Source organism: Magallana gigas, chromosome 4 (genome assembly GCF_963853765.1).
Source record: "Magallana gigas chromosome 4, xbMagGiga1.1, whole genome shotgun sequence".
In the NCBI taxonomy this organism is placed as follows: domain Eukaryota; kingdom Metazoa; phylum Mollusca; class Bivalvia; order Ostreida; family Ostreidae; genus Magallana; species Magallana gigas.
In genome coordinates, this window is record NC_088856.1 from 9250503 (window position 1) to 9261110 (window position 10608).

Sequence of the window (10608 nt, forward strand, 5' to 3'; positions counted from 1 at the left end):
TTCATTACGATGCAAGAAAATCGTAACGTTATTCACAGCATTAAATGGGACACTCAAATTTTGGATTGTAATTTTTTCTTCGGCCAAAAATTTAAGTCTATCCCATGATCATTATAATAATATCACTTTGCTTCCTATATTGGTGTTTTTAGATTATTTTTTGTACCTAAATACAAACACACTCGTTTGTGATATCCGGTTTTGATCAGATTTGGCTCATAAACTCTTTATTTTAGTACAGTAGATGGGGTTAATGCATCGTAATATCCATAATACCTAGATATTATATTTAATCCCCTCAACAATCAAAGATGGATAATTTTGTTTTCAAAAATCGCTTGTGGCAACGGAAACTGCTTTTGGGGCACTTTAACTGAATTTGGATGAGTAGTAAAAGTTCCAAGTCTTTATCTCCTATGATTTCCAGAGGAATAGCGATAAAAATCACTTCATATACGAATGGCAATTTTTTCTAAGTTCTAGGTGTTATCAAGCAAAGGGTCATTTGTTGCAATGACTTTATATGCTAAATCTCATGAAAGCAAACATTTTTCAATATCTCTGGATAAAAAAAAGCTCTCCCTGGAAAAGAAGAGAATAATAAACAGAAGAAAAACAAAAGGTCTTTCACCTGAAAGGTGGAAAGAAGACCTAAATATTCATGCATATGTACAGTATGATGCAAGAAGTATTCATACAAAATAGCGGCGTGTTTACATTCGCGACGGAATTAGGTCACTCTTCAAACTTCAGTTTTCATGTTTAAAAATATTTATATTATAATAGCTAAAACTTCCCTAATACTTTATAAGATGACCATTCAGTCGTATAACACTTTGTAATCGCCGAGGAACTGTCTGATATAGGCCTTTTATATATTCAGACGTGATCTCAGTCCAGATGCGCTGGATTTCATGGAACACGTCTTCTTTGTTTTCTATTCTACCAACTCTTCCCTGAATTTTTTTAAAATCAAAAGTTAAACATTTTTTATCAATGATGTTGATGTCGGGGCTATGTGCCGGCCAGCTCATTGTTCTTATGCTATTTCTGTGTAAATAAACTTGGGTAGAACGCGCAACTTGCAGCGGGGCATTGTCGTCTTGGAAACCTTAGTTTCCAGTTAGAAAATGACGGGCTAAAACGGGCCATACATTGTCGTCTAGTATCTGCTGATATTTATATGCTTTAATGTTACCGTCTACTGCATAAATAGTGCCGACTCCATGCATGTGAGACATCCCCAGACCATCACATCGTAACATGACTTGGTTTTCCGCACCCTCACCAAAATTGGGTATTCAGCCCTCGCCTCTCTTTCTCCACACATATACACGAGAATCTTGCCCCACCACTATCTTAGATTCGTCTGAGAAGATCACACAGTAATTCTCTACTGTACAGTCAGTTTTTACTTTTCACGGCACCAAGACAAACGTTTCCGACAGTTCACATTTTTAACAACTACTTTCTTCTTTGAAACCAATCTTCTGTAGGCCTATCCATTTTTATGTAATTAAATGAAACTGCAAAGTACGTTTTGATATTGGTCTTTCCCTATTCTCATTGAATTTTAATTTAATTCCTTTGTAAATTGTTTCTTCTGTTAACTTTTACTAACCGCTCTAACTTTCTATAGTCTCTTGCTGTCACCGAGGGGGTCCTTCTTCCTTGGGGGATGTTTTCTATCGAGCCCCGATGTTCAATACGCTTTTTTAAGCTCCCAACAGTAGATCGTGGTATATGCAACGTATTTGACACATAATCGATGGTTTTACCTGCTTCAAATAATTTCTGAGCGATTTCTTTTACATCATTGCTTAGTTCTTTTCCCCTGCGACCCATTTTACTTTCGATGTCTGAGATTTGTTTACAAATGCAGACCAAAAAAAATCATGTGACGTATAAAACGTCATCGATGACAGAATACTATAAATAACTACCGAAATCCCAATTCTAATTATAACCCATTTTATCCCCCTTGCAATGTAACGTTGCGAAGCGTGATGTAAACACGCCGCCATTGTGTACGAATACGTATTGTATCATACTGTACATGTACATATCATGAAAAGATTAAATACGAACATATTATAATTTTGGTCATTATTGATTTAGGTTCTTACACCAACTGTCAGGTTTAAAAGAGGGGGTACTGGAGCAATCATAATTAGACCAACTGTTGGAATCGGTTGCCTTCGTGCGCAATCTGGTCAAATGGATTGGTGTTATATTCATATTGAGATGCTTTCATTTGGGACCCAAACATGCAAAGCCAATATAGGGCTACGAAATGACGCTGATAATCAAAATTTATGCACGAAGGGAATCCCTGCATCAAATTGGTCCCAGAATCACAGCATACTTATTGCTGCGAGAGAGGAAGAATATCATTACTATTCGGCTACCTATACAATTAGACTCGTCACAGAAGACAATTTGTTTCACCCTGTTTGGGCAAAGTACAGGCTTCCAGATATTCGCGTAAGTAATCATTATAATATGCATTATTATTTTTGAAATATTGTCTAAAAAGAGAAATAAAATAGACAGCGTATTCGAAAATTTAAGTATTATATACATTTATCATAATTTACACTTCAATTTGTTTCACTCAAGAAGAAATGTTTATTTACAAAAAAAACCAGGTAGAGGTAGAAGAAGCCTCAGACATTGATTGGTCATCAAAGTATTGTCAAGCACAGGACGATCCACATTTTTTGACCTTCGATGGACGGTATAAAAAAATTGATCGTCATTTCGATGAAAACAATGCTTCACTGTTTTGTACATATACAGTTATTTGATTTTGTTTTACACATTTATTTTCTATAATTGCAGTCCCTATGACTTCCATGATAAAGGTGTTTTTGTAATGTATCAGCACGACAGAGAAAGCATTGAGGTAATATGATGTGCTCGTAATTCATAATATCTTCTTTTTAAAGAAAATCTTCAAGAAATACAATTACACAGGGGTTCACGTGTCAAATGAAATATTTTCATTTGCAATGTTCGGTCTTATATGGGCTTAATAATTCCAAGTGGAATTTAAACATAATTTCACTCATTTCTGTAAGTTTATTTTTACTGAATATTTAAGCAGCAATTTGTTTCCGAAAGTAAAGTGTTAATCTGGTTGTAAATTTAAGGCCAGACGCGACCTATCTACCATTTTTTCTATTTTCGCCTATCTTCACAATGTGAAGATTTCCACTTAATAGTAATCTTATAATTATATTTTTATGTTATATGATTCTTTGATTCTTTTTTTATTTAGATAAAAAGTGTTCAATTGAAAATTTATAGTATGGCTTTATTAATAAGCATTCAAATGCATTTTGCATGCTTTTTTAAGAAAAACTCAAAATATTCTAGCTCCGAAAAGAACCTGATAATGTCCTCTGAAGTTTTGGGAATTGGCAGCTTTTAATGTTAATAAAAAAGGAATAAAATATCAAGGAAATTTATATAAAATTGAGGGACGTCTCCTATGTCCTTAAGTTTGTTTGATCTCTAGTATTCGTGCAGATTTATGTTGAATAACAGTCAATAAAATATTTAAAAGCAATAGAAGCATCTCACAAAAAACTTTTTATAAGTGTAACATAAATAAGATTTAAGCAGAATAAGAACCAAATTTTGATTATATGAGGGCCAATAAAAAATTCGAATACTTTTGTCATAGCTATTTTACTGAAAGGAGAAGGATACTAAGAATCTGTTGTACAATTCAACAACTTTAATGGTAATTCGTATTTATTTTCATTAAAACCCGTGGAACAATGAATAAATCAAAAAATCGATCACTTAGTTACTCAATTTTCCGCCGCTTTAATTTATGACGTCACACCATCTATATTACGATCTGTTTTATCACCAATGCATCACTGTTAACAAACCATGATATTAGCTCGAAATGAAAATTTCTGGAAAATTTGAAACAAAATCGATTTGAGACAGTTATTCAACCTTTGACTTTCCACTAAGTTACAAACCAACGTCAAACGGAGCATGTTCGTTGAAATCTAAAGGCTGGGAATAGTGTCGCAGGAATCTCCGCGTAGTTGTGGAAATTGTCAACAGACGCTAGATCGTAATATCTGCCGTCGAAATAACTTTAGAAAATGTATTTAAACTCCCCGATTACAATTATAACACATGTATTCAGTTAGCGAAGAACTTGATTTGAAATAAAAATTTACTAGAGGTCATTTTCAACTTCGAATGACAACAGATTAACAGCTGTCTTTCATTTAATAAAAATGCATATATTTATGCATACATGTATTAGTTTTTAAACTGACGTGTGAACATAAACATGCTCAGGTTTGTTCAGTCGATAACTTGGGTAACAGAAAGGAATAAACCCTTGTGCAATTCAGAGTACTGTGTATATTGATATATGCTACCAGATCGGAATAGATGACGTAATATCAAAGTAATAAATTTAATTAACGTTTTTAATACGAATTCTACATCATGCCAGCCTCCAGGAAAAACGATTTCTTTAACTTCAAACGTGCATAAAATCTAAATGATGTAGTATATTTTTAAAACAGCCTGACCACATGTGATAATTTAAGCCGGTTCATTAACATAAGTAAAATGTGTTTATGACTTTCCTTCCCCTTTAAAGTAATATCATTACAAAAATTGGTAGACATTATTTAGCAATCGTTTGAAATAATTTAAAATCAACAAATTAAATATTTTCCTTTATTTATAAAAAATTATTCAAAAACAAATCCTGCAAAAATGATGTCAAGGCGCACGGTCAAAATGTTTGTTATGTCAACAATAAATCCTATAATGTCGAAAGTAATATTTCTATTATTTGGGATTAAAAGCAAATGATATATAACCTGTAACTAAGTATTGTTGTGACATTCGATGAACTAAATAATGATGGGATATATTTATTCATTAATAAAAAATCAGTTATTATGTACAGACAGTCCTTTTAAAATTGACTAAAACGTTGTTCTCGACGGATATCGTAAGAAGTACATGCAACTGTACAGTGGCATTTATTTCGGGGAAATGCTGTGAATATGCTCAATGATGCATATGATATGTGAAAAAGTATTTCCTCATTTGTGTTTAATTTCAAATTGATACATTTTGTGAGAGAAATGGTGATTGTATTTTGGATATATTCGTAAACTTTAAATGGATTATTTTTCTTATCCTTTCGACTTTTGTATTTTATAAATCAACAATCTATGAAAACATATGTTGCTAGATATCTAATTGTTTAGTTATACCAGCAGCAACATTGTCTTACTGTTTATTTTCTATTATTTTTAAATTATTGTAATATTTCTTCAACAAAAATATAATGCCATAGTGATTAAAGTGTATGCTATTGTATATGTCTTTATCTTCTTCTATAAATAAGGTACAAATTAGACAGGAATCTTGTTATAATAACGACGAACGTCCTTACTGCACATGTGGAGTCGCTGTTCGGGTAGGAGGAGATGTATTTGTCATTGATAGGTGCAGTAAAGACTACGCTAAGAAAGTGAAACATACACTTTGTATGCACCGACATTTGAGTGTTCATAAGAAGAGCAATAGCAAATATATAGTAAGTCTACTTACACATATCGATTATCTTTACCTTTTTTGAAGAATATATATCAAATATATTGACAGTATCAAATGTAAACACTTACCATTCAGAATAACCAAGTGGAAGTAGTTAAAGCCGTTGAACTTTTTGTGGCGTTGTTCATATGAAGCATATGTTATCTTTTGATTTACTGTTCATGTCCTCGACATTGTCCTACATGTAAATAATCTGCAAGCGATATAACAAGTTAATTTTTAATGATTTAACTCTGCTTTTCTGCTTTTCGTAAGTAACCAGAACAATCCAAAACTCTGAAGTCAAACCAAATCAAAAGTAGTATCAAGTAAAAGTTTCGTTTTGCAACAGGTTAAGATCACAAATCGTTCCTAGCCACTTGAAAGATAAAAAAAAAACATTTTCAGCGGCAAGCCAAACGTTTGTTTTTCATTTCTCAGATGCGTTAATTCGTTTAACTAATTTTAGGCGATATTAATTTTAATTTTGAGGATGTGTCAGGAAATGTTTTTATAAAAGTCAAAGGAAACATCCAGCCGATTCTCACACAACGTCAGACAGAAACATCACATGTGGAATCACATTTCAACCTCAGTTCCTTTATAATGTATTGGGTGTAGAAGTCTCGTACATGTATCTAGGAACCAAAGTTGAGAAGTGGGTGGGAAATCTCACAACCCAACCCTTCCGCATTGTTCTTCCATCTCCTACTGTATACACATCCACCCATCAAACAGCGAAAAGGAATGACGTCACTTCGGTAGCACGTGATTTCACTTGTGATATTCCCATATCACACGTGGAATCACATTTCAACCTCAGTTCCTTTATAAAGTATTGGGTGTAAAAGTCTCTATCTAGGTATCCAAATCTCAATTCTTATCTCAATATCTAGTGCCTCTTCCCAACACTCACTATCAAATATATAAACATTTTTAAACACATTAAATTAGCATATAAAACACATCAAACACTTTATATGTTATCAAAACTTTAATCATTAAAATCATAAATCATATTCAGACATGTAAATGTACATAATGTACACTTAGCTCTCTATCTCATCACTCACTCTCTACAATGGCCGAATCAAGACTATCATACTGCATGCACTCTCGATACTTCTCTTCCATCATTCCCGCATCTTTCACACTTGTTGCCAATCTTCCAGCTACAAAATCTGATTCTACCAAGGCTGGAAGTCTACTATAATACTCGGCACTCCCTTCCCCAAACCAACCAACATGTCTCATTATCTGACCCACCTCACTCACTGAGCCTGACATAGGCAACGCAACAGCACAACCTGCCCGGAAACTGTCTGGAGTCTCACCTTCATCACACCAAGTTTTCGCAAATACACACGCAACCTATCATTAACAACTGAATAGGAAACAGGCTGATCCAAAACCCGTGCATCCTTTGTAACAACTCGAAAGACAGATCAACTCCCAAGTCACATCCTGAAACAAAATCTTGTAACCCTACTACAGGACAAATAACCTTATCATCACACCTCTTTACAACAAACATATTACTCCTCCTTTTACTTCCCCGAAGAGTCTTTCCAAAAGTGTGATTAAACACAAAACCTGAATAATCTCTAAGCCACTTAACTTCTTGAGCCACCAAATGTGCACGATCTCCTGCCCTATCTCCAGCAAAAAACTGCAATTTGAACCAAGCCTGGTCTCTCAATAAGATATACCTCTCCCTAACTGACACAGAACTCATGCTTAATCGACCCCCTATATAGCCAACAATAGCCTTAACCTTGGTCAAAAAGATGGGTTTAGCCTGTTTTGGTACCAAAAGGGCTCTCGCTTGCTCCTCGTGTATAATTTTCAAATAATCTTTCACTTGACTTGTTGCAGCCGGATTCCCTAATCCAAGAGCCATGTTCCACGATCTTTCACATCCCATCTCATGAAAAATGTTTACTAATCTATTTATCATTAATGAGACAGTACCAGAAGCAAGACGTACTGGACAATTACAGTCAAATTATCCCTTGCTTCCTAAAAAACGACAGTCTATCTTATGAACTTGACTTTAACCGCACTGATCCTTCCATACCAAAAATCGCCTAATGTCAACAGGTGTACAACCTGTCAATTCTCGACCAGACATCCTCACAAGAAAATCAGTAATTTCCCTTTTCAAACAATCCTGCCTCTTTGAATCCAGTGAAGAAGACCTCCATGCATCTAACTCCTTTAACCTCTCATCCAAGACTTGAACATCGTCACTCCCTACCTGAAAAAGATTAAGCAGGAATATTCTCTGAAAATGTCAACCTGTAAGCAATCAATGCCCGTTTCAGCCCCTCATTATCAAGAACATATCTTTTCTTTGAAGGGACCCGAATAACCCCCTTTTCCACCTATCAGCCTAACACCACACTAGATATCTTACACTCCTCAACGAGAGGCTGCCATACAGGCACTGGTTGTCTATATGGAAGAATGCATGTACATACAGGAATTTCTTGTTCCTTCAAAAATGATAAAACTGGAAAAACCATACCAAATGGAGGAAATGCTTAGGGGTTCAACTCCTTTCGAATATTTTGTGCGAACACATCAACCCCTGCAGTGAATGGCATTGGACATGGTGTAAAATGACGCAATACCCCACCCCCTTGGCCTTCATTGAATTAGAATCACTTGCCATTAAATCAACAGTGTGGGGACCAAATACTTTTTCCACTATACCCAAAGTCTTCCCATCCAACATTGAGTCAGGATAACTAATCTGTCTCGAAGGTGCATCAGCCTCATTTAACTTCGAAGGAACAAACTGTAATTTTAACTAAAAATTCAACTTCAAAGTCAAAGAAAAAAAACATTTTGTAATACAGTTCAACGCCCTGTCCTTTCCCCCTGGTTCTGCCAGACACTAAGTACAGCCATGTTATCTGTGAGCACATGTACTCTAGAATTAGCTTAGTTCTCTCCAAGAGCCAATAACACCTTATGAACAGCATCCGCCTCCTTTAAATGAATAGGACTTTGATCATTCTCTTCCCAAAAATCACTAATCTTATACCTATTCCTACCCTGCTTTACCACTGCCCCGTACTTGTACAAGGATGCATCTGAAGACAACATAACCTGCTGATGACACTCACTTCTCCACTGACAACAATTTTCCCAAGAATCTAGAAAACGCCAATGATCTAATTCCTCCCTCAGCTCATCAGTCAAACACACATGCTTACTACTTTTTACAGCTCTAGAAATTGCCAAGTTAACCTTCCTACAAAACAGCCTACAACCTGGAACTGCAAGGCCCATTGATATACATTTACCAGCAAATCGCTGAAGAGTTTTCACAGTAAGTTCTTTTGAACCAAGAATACTTTCTCTCAAATCAGCAGATTTCAACTTCTTGCACTCTTGAAAAATATAAGCTTGTGTTTTTGAATCAACCAAAAAACCCAGAAACTTTAAACATGTCAATGGAACAAACGAGCATTTCCCCAAGGCCAAAGTATAACCCAACCTTGTCAACACTTCTACTAATATGTATGCGACCTTACAACCTTCTACAAATGGGTCCACAGCACCAGAGACATTCGCGATAGCCAACCTATCATCAATATATTGTACAGTACTTATAGACCGACTCCGAAGGTATGACGTAACAACCATCCCAATGGTCTGGTATGTAAAAGGCGATGCCTTGAACCCAAAAGGGACTACCGTATACACCATAACATAACCACCAAAAATAAGCCCAAAGTATCCCTGAGAATCATTGGACAACCTAACATGATCGTATCCAGATTTTTCATCTGTCGTTTTCAGAAATGCATTACACTCTACAAGCCTATCAACATCTCTCAAAGTCTCCAGCTGAAAGGGAAGATCCTTCACCCAGAGGTTCAAAAATCTGTCATCATGACATAGTCTTGGTTTACTTGGTTCAATTGTCAACGGCATCACAATATGGGGCATCTCACACTCACCGACTTTACCAAGCACTCTTATAGCACCCGACCTTATCTTTTCATACAAAGCATCACAAATAAAAGCATGATACTTTTTTTTACATAAAGCAGAGTTAGGGAATACAGCACTTGGGGGCAACTCAGAATCAAATGACTTTCCACGAAAATTCCCTTTAAAACGAGTAAAAAACTCTGTCACATCCAACCCCTCTGTAAGCCACTTTCTCCATCTCAATATCGTATTTTCATTCACTCCACTCCTCTCTAACACATATCCCCAGGCCGAAACATTTCTACCCAACTGTCCTGCAATAAATGAATCTGGACTATATACCAGCAACTGGTTCATATCAAAATCAGAACCTTCAATTACAGATTCTGCACTAACTTGGTGGGTTGCAAGTGAAGGAGTCCCACCACTGAATGTCACACATTCTCCTTTCTGACGAGGCACTATTCTTATGGGATTAAATTCTACCATCTTGTCAAACTCAGCAGTAACCTGATTATCATTAATCAACACTGACGCTCCATTATCCTCCTACAAATTAAAATCATAATCCATTTAAAGGTCATATGGTGACAATCATAGTGGAACTCCTTCACTTAACAACCCACGTGGACTTGGTCCACTAAGGCATCAGGGTCCTCGGGTTGCAAGATCAGGAATTCTTATGCATGTATGATATATAACAAACAATCCAGTTCCATCAAAACATTTAATGTGTCACTTTAACTATAATAACCATCTTCATCAAAAAATATGTGTATCTTTCACTACAGCCATTTACAATTCTTCCAGCTGCATAAATCAATCAAAGCAAAATTAAGTTCATAAATGAACCTTGAACAAAATCCATAATTGTATCCTTACAATTAAATGCACAAATTTCCATACATATGTATTCTCAATTCACTTTCTCCTAGCAGCCTTCATCAACTCACAATCTTTAAGTAGATGTTGTGTCGAATCACAAAAATGAAAAGCTAACCTACTAGCATTCTTTCTTCCCATACCTCCCATTGGCCTGTAACCCTGCGGCCTTGAATAAGTACCAAAGCT

At 35.6% G+C, this 10608-nt stretch overlaps 1 pseudogene; it reads right to left on the reverse strand.

Annotated features, from left to right (window-relative positions):
* Positions 1-6619: 6619 nt before the first annotated feature.
* Positions 6620-7400, reverse strand: LOC136274421 (uncharacterized; annotated as a pseudogene).
* Between the last annotated feature and the right edge of the window lie 3208 nt (positions 7401-10608).